Genomic DNA, 7,660 nt, shown 5'->3' on the forward strand with positions numbered 1-7,660 from the left:
GCTTTCACCGTGGACGAAGCGGAGTCCAGCCCGGGGTCGCCACATGTGGTTGTCGCAGGTATCACAGTATGGTGAGGGGCGTAACATTTCCGTCACACGCTTGAGGTATTCGGCCAATCACAACGCACTGGATAGCTGGCCAATCACAGCACACCTTGCTTTCCAGACCGATGAGCTTTGTAAAAATCAACGCGTTTCAAAAAGGCGGGGCATAGAGGAGAAACAATAATGTACAGTATGTGGAAAATAATGTGTTTTTTGAACCTTAAACCGCATAAACACATTTCATTACACCAAATACACCAAATAATGTTCTTTTTAGCAACATCATATGACCCCTTTAACTCATCATCATCCGTTCCAGTAGAGAGTGAGAGCTGAAGAAACTCCAAACACACAGCAGCAGATAATGAAGTGATCCCATTAAACACTGGAGCTCGTTTACGCTCGTCTCTGGGTCCCACGTGCGTCTGGCTCTTACAAACAGCAGCACAATAGCAGAAGAATAGAGTGCATTCACTTCAGCCCTGTGAAGAACCCTAAGTAGGGCGCTTCAGTGGCTCCGGTTTCACACGCTAGTGAAAACGACACGGCTCACAGACGTCAAAGCGCTCGCGGTGATCACGCTTTCCCACACGGCTTCAGAGCTGCCGTCACAAAACATAATGCCGAAAACACAACTAACTTCTGATTCTAAAGTGTGTTTTTGAGGGGTTTTATTTTTTTCCCACTGGGATATATTTAGCTTATAATACGAAATATAGTAGTCCGACCAGTGTTATTATAGGTAAGTAAAACTAAAACCATAAAACAATTTTTGTTACTTAAAATATAACATCATTCATTTTAGTTTAACTTGATGTACTAAAATAACTAAAACTAATACTGTAATAGAAATTAATGAAAACTATATAGACATATTTTATTTTAAAGTATAATAATTATATTAATTAAAAAATATTAAAAAAATATAAAAAATAAAACACTTATATTAATTAAAAATTAGTAAACAAAATGTAAAAAATTACAAACAAAATCTTTAACATTAAAAAAAAATTTTTTTTTTAAATCTATATAAAAAATTATAATAATATCTCAATTATACTAAAATATCCCTGATTGAGACCAGTGTTATTTTAATATCAAAAACAGTGAGATGCTACTATAGTTTTTGTTGATATTTTGACATTTTATATATATATATATATATATAAGTTTTAGAAGTGTTGTTGTAGTTTTGTCGTTTTTATTAGATTTTTTAATGTCTATATAGTTTTTATTAATGTTTATTTCGGTTTTAGTTATTTTAGTGTTAAACTAAATGTGTGTGTGTGTGTGTGTGTGAGAGTGAGAGTGAGAGTGTGTACGCGTTTTTGTGACAAATGAGGACATAAATGTGCATAACAGGGTCTTCAGAGCTCCAGTGAACATCTACAGATCCATTGGAGTGACACACCTGTAAGTGTTCTTAATAGACGTCTTATTAGCGTCGCGAGTGCTAATGGATGTGTGGGTGTGGATGAGTCACATCAGCTGCAGGAAAACACTCGTAAACAAACACTCCAGTGTGTGAGTGTTTGTGTGTGCGTGCGTGCGTGCGCATGTGTGTGTGTGTTGTGTGTGTGTGTGTGTGTGTGTGTGCTGTAGTGGTTATATTTATTTTATTTCCATTGAGTGCTGAGCTGCACGGACATTCTGTTCCATTAGAGACGATCTAATAGCGCTCCAAACACTTTCTGAATCTGCGGACACACGCAATGCTCTAAAAATACCGTCGACCACAATGCAGCTCAATCTGACAGGAAGAGACCACTTGATTAACATGTGCAGCGCTCACAGGTTTTTATGCATCATTCAGATTACAATTTGACTGACTGATATGGATTTTTTGATGGCGATATACACTACCGGTCAAAAGTTTGGAATCAGAACGATTTTTCAGGAAAACACTCGTAAACAAACGCTCCAGTGTGTGAGTGTTTGTGTGTGCGTGCGTGCGCGTGTGTGTGTGTTGTGTGTGTGTGTGTGTGTGTGTGTACCTACTTTGATCTGATTGGCCATCTCAATCATTTTGACATTAACGTGCGCAGTAACACCAGCGTAAAGTTATAACTATAACCCATTTTGTCATCCTAACAATAAACAGAGCATCATTAAAAATATAAAATATCCTGTAAACGTGTGTTGCTACACGTGCTTAAGCTGACACTTCTGATTTATTCATTCAATCTAAAATAAACTCATATTTTGGAACACGTCACAGTCCTCCAGCGTGAAATAGGTCACATTTATTAGCCGATAAATCAGCTTCATTCGGCCGTCATTTGCCTCCACTGTGTGTGTGTGTGTGTGTGTGTGTGTGTGTGTTATCTTTAGCATTTCCTCCTGTCAAAGCGCACAGGTCTCTGAAAAATGTCATCTCGAGTCACTAATTTTATTGCCGCTCCAACGTTCAATTTCCTGTGCGAGATGTCAGCCACTGACGTGAATAATAGCACATAATAGATTGGTTTTAAAGCGCTTTTAATGTTTCTCTCTGCTTTTGTCTGATGTGTGTTCAGTGTGTGCGCATCAGTATTGCGGCCGTAACTCTCCTCGTGTTATTGCAGGCTGATATTTATGAAGTCACGAGCGTCTGGCTGGCTCTTTGGTGGTCTGGACGTTTGGCGTGAAACGCTGCTCAGCAGCATCTCCATCACGGCTACAGGACAGATTAACCAGCGTAACACAAACACTCGCATTTTTTCCGTCGTCTAACTGCTCCGTCTCAGACTGACGACCTGAACTGCACTCACAGTGAATGCAGAAATCACACTGCTTCCCATCCCGTGTGCTATTATTAATCTCAGACCCTAAAACCGTGACGAATCACTTTACAGATTCAGATCAGTCTGGTTTTGTCCGTCTACCCACGTTATTAATGATATATAATAACGAAATAATTTTTTTTTAATGTTATGTTCATTTTAGACTGTCGCCAATCATTGCACCAGTGTTTCTGAATGAATCGAGTGAGCGATTCAACAACTAAATTCCAAACTGCATACCTAGTATACTACTCTTACTATTTTAGCATACCTTTCTATAGCAGAAATAGTAAGAGTAAGAGAAATAGTAAGAACATTTGCTTAGTTTCTGAATGAATCAGTGAATCAATGATTCATACATTAAGACAATAATTTGGCGCCACCTATCGGTGAAGCTTTTTTTAATAGCTCTGTATGTTATATTTAACATAAAAATCTTCTGCAGTGTAAATGCATTCATGCCATCTCTGAGCTGTGTACACTCATCTAATGCCTCTTCAGATGCATTTTGTTGATATAAATTTAATTTGACTGGTAACAGCCCTATAGCGTCTTATTCTAATTGCATTTATTGAATACATATATGAAAGTTGGTGCACACATTTAATAAGGTTAGTGCCCTCATATAGAGAAAATAAAGTCACGAGCACCATCGGCGCTGATGAATGAACAGCTTCTGAAGACCTGATTAGATGATTCCTCAAATACTGGATCATCCAGACTCTGCTGGTGACGAGCGAAGCGAACGGCGTTTGTAGATGATCTTCTGTCTCACAGCATCGGGATGAGATGATCGGAACCTAAATGTCACTGAAGGATCTGCTTCTTGCCTTTTTTCACATGTTCACTATGTAAAACGTGTTTTTAAAAAATCTTTTTAATTTGAAAATTAGAAATGCTTATTTTTCTGACCACACTGGCAGATATTTGTTTTTAAAGATATTAAGTGTCGTTTTTTTCAAATTTGAAAGCGGAAAATCCTGCCAAATGGGGTCAGAAAATATTTAAATTCTCTTTAAATTAGGTTTATCTTTCTGATCATGTTGGCAGATATTTGTTCTAAACGAAAACGTAATTTGAATACAAAATTAATCTTGCTTCTCAAGTAAAGGTGTCTTGAAATAGGAATGTTTAGATATAACGAGAAGCATGCAGAGGAGGAATCATTTTTTGCAGTGCAGATGAGATGATGGGAGATAAAGCGCTCTGAAGTTCAGATCCCAGACTGGAGTGGATGAAGACATGATGATGATGATGATGAAGGACGAGCTCAGCCAGTAGTAAACGTCGGATGCTGCGGAGTGCTTTAGCTCAATTGGAAGAACGTGACATGAACAAAGTGCAGATCGCGAGTTTGATATCCAGACACAAATCACCATATGCCTCCAGAAGAACATTAACTCGCTCTGGACCGCGAGAGTCTCACAGTGCATCAATCATGACCTGCGTCTCTTTTTAAAAGCACCATAGTTCCTCAGTGATGCACTAGAGTCACTAGTGAAACAACATCACACAGGTTCATGGAGCAGAAGCTGACCTTTACCAATGACACATCAATACCAGCTCAAACTTCACCCATCAGCTCTTCCTCATCACTCTACAGCCATTAGATCTCAGTGCTGTGCAAACACAGACTTCATCCGCAGCAGCACGAAGAAATCAGACCTCGTGAAGCTCGTCATCAGATAGAACCATCATATGCTGATGATATGACACGATTGTTTTAATAATAATAATAATAATATGTGGTGATATTGTCTGGTCTTCAGGCTGCTGGTTCTTCTGCACTGTTTTTAACTTGCTGTAATGAGAGAAGAGAAAGTGTGACTTACCGTGAGAAACACTCGAGTGCGATCAGATCCGATGATGTGGATGAGTGTGAGAGCGCAGACCTCTGCTGTGAGAGAGAGAGAGAGAGTGTGTGTGTGTGTGCGTGTAAAGCATCACACAGGTTCATGGACAGATCTGTAAAAGCCAAACACTGACCTTTACCAATGACACATCAATACCAGCTCAGACTCCAACAGGACCATCAGCTCGTTCTGCATCACATTCACTCATTAAACGACAGTGCTTTACACAAACAGACTTAATCAGACTCAGCATGAAGAAATCAGACCTCGTCATCATCATAGTGCTGCTGCTGCGGAGGAGGAGGATGTGACATGATTGTTTTATTAATAATAATAATGTATGGTGATATTGTCTGGTCTTCAGGCTGCTGGATCTTCTGCATTGTTTTTGAACTTGATGTAATGTGAGAAGAGAAAGTGTGACTTACCGTGAGAAACACTCGAGTGCGATCAGATCCGATATGATGTGGATGAGTGTGAGAGCGCAGCTCTGCTGTGAGAGAGAGAGAGAGAGAGTGTGTGTGTGTGTGCGTGTAAAGACGCATGGTTCCGCCCACAGACCCGCATCACACAGCAGCGCAGATCAGCAGAGACTCAACAGCGCCACCTGCTGGACAAGACACACACACACTTACACACCCGCACGCACGCACTCACTCTCTCACTCACTCACACTCACTCACCCACTCACACACACACTCACTCTCTCACTCACTCACACTCACTCACCCACTCACACACACACTCACTCTCTCACTCACTCACACTCACTCACCCACTCACACACACACTCACTCTCTCACTCACTCACACTCACTCACCCACTCACACACACACTCACTCTCTCACTCACTCACACTCACTCACCCACTCACACACACACTCACTCTCTCACTCACTCACACTCACTCACCCACTCACACACACACTCACTCTCTCACTCACTCACACTCACTCACCCACTCACACACACACTCACTCTCTCACTCACTCACACTCACTCACCCACTCACACACACACTCACTCTCTCACTCACTCACACTCACTCACCCACTCACACACACACTCACTCTCTCACTCACTCACACTCACTCACCCACTCACACACACACTCACTCTCTCACTCACTCACACTCACTCACCCACTCACACACACACTCACTCTCTCACTCACTCACACTCACTCACCCACTCACACACACACTCACTCTCTCACTCACTCACACTCACTCACCCACTCACACACACACTCACTCTCTCACTCACTCACACTCACTCACCCACTCACACACACACTCACTCTCTCACTCACTCACACTCACTCACCCACTCACACACACACTCACTCTCTCACTCACTCACACTCACTCACCCACTCACACACACACTCACTCTCTCACTCACTCACACTCACTCACCCACTCACACACACACTCACTCTCTCACTCACTCACACTCACTCACCCACTCACACACACACTCACTCTCTCACTCACTCACACTCACTCACCCACTCACACACACACTCACTCTCTCACTCACTCACACTCACTCACCCACTCACACACACACTCACTCTCTCACTCACTCACACACACACACACAACATTCACCTTATTTTTAACTTGTGCTGAGAGATGTCATTCGCTTCCATTTATTACAAAAACCGCTTGATGTTGCGAACTGCTATCTGATTATTTCAATGTACCCATTATCATAATCATAATCACGCTGGTTTGTATAAATAGCTTTCCGTTTAGCGCATTTTGTTATTCTTCTAGTTCTCCTTGAGCTGAACAGTGACACTATTGTCTTTTTAGAGCTGCTTTCTGAATTGTCTCCATAATTGAGTTTACATAATCGATTCTGTTATTTTCCTGTTTATTATTATTATGAAGCTGCTTGAAACAATCTGCACTGTATAAGCATAAAGCGGAGCTGTTAGACTCGTGATTCATTCTAAGCACATCACAAAATAGAAGATTAGAAGTTTAGAAGATGTCTCTATGATTTAGAATGCATGTAAAACGTTATCTGGGAACTAAGTCTTGCAGTTTTGAACAACACGAGGGTGAGTAAGAGATAACAGAATGATCATTTATGAGTGAAATACCCCTTAAAAGTATGTATTTGTTTTTACATTAGGCCGCTAGAGGGCGACACGCGTCCGTGAGACCAACAGCAACACTCAGATTTTACATGTGCATGCAACACATCAATAAAACACGCGCCATCTGTATTAGATGTTTACTTTAATATGTAGCGTCTAGCTTCCGGCGGCTTTGATGAGTAGCGCCTGATTCCAGAGATCACGTGATCGCTATAGACTGGGAACCCCTTTGTCCACATTCCATCACCGTGCTGAAGCTCATCGGCCAATCAGAGAGCAGCTCTCATCTGAGGAGAAAAAGAGGAGGGGAAGCTGGACGCTGATTGGCCAGCGGCTGGGAAGCGCATCTCTGTTGCTGGTAAGAAGTCTGTCTGCTTATGAATCACTATAAAAGATGCAAAAAGTGCAGTTCATTATGAGTTTGAGATTGTGAAACAAACCCAGCAGCAGACTGGCCCTCGCTTTTATGTTTGTGAAGACTAATGGCTCAGTTCTTAAGTCTTCAGTGTTTGTTTAGCCTGTTGGTTTTATGATGTTTGTGTTGCTCATACACTCTAAAAAGAAAAAGCTGGGTAGAATAGGGACAAACCCAGCAATTGGGCTGTTTTGACCCAGCGGTTGGGTTACTACCCAGAAGGTTGGGTTAAGCATTTAAACATTTAACCCAACCGCTGGGTCAAAACAGCCCAATTGCTGGGTTTGTCCCTATTCTACCCAGCACTGCGTTGCATTTAACCCAGCATTTTTTAGAGTGTAATAGTTTATCTCAGTTATCATGTAATAACACACATATATGATAGCCGTCTACCACACTCACCAGCAGTGCTATTTTAGTATCAGGGTTAGTTAACTAAATATAAAACTATAAAATAATATTAAAAAAATAAAA

This window comes from Sinocyclocheilus grahami, unplaced genomic scaffold (assembly GCF_001515645.1).
Source record: "Sinocyclocheilus grahami isolate Dianchi unplaced genomic scaffold, SAMN03320097.WGS_v1.1 scaffold1322.1, whole genome shotgun sequence".
Taxonomy (NCBI): domain Eukaryota; kingdom Metazoa; phylum Chordata; class Actinopteri; order Cypriniformes; family Cyprinidae; genus Sinocyclocheilus; species Sinocyclocheilus grahami.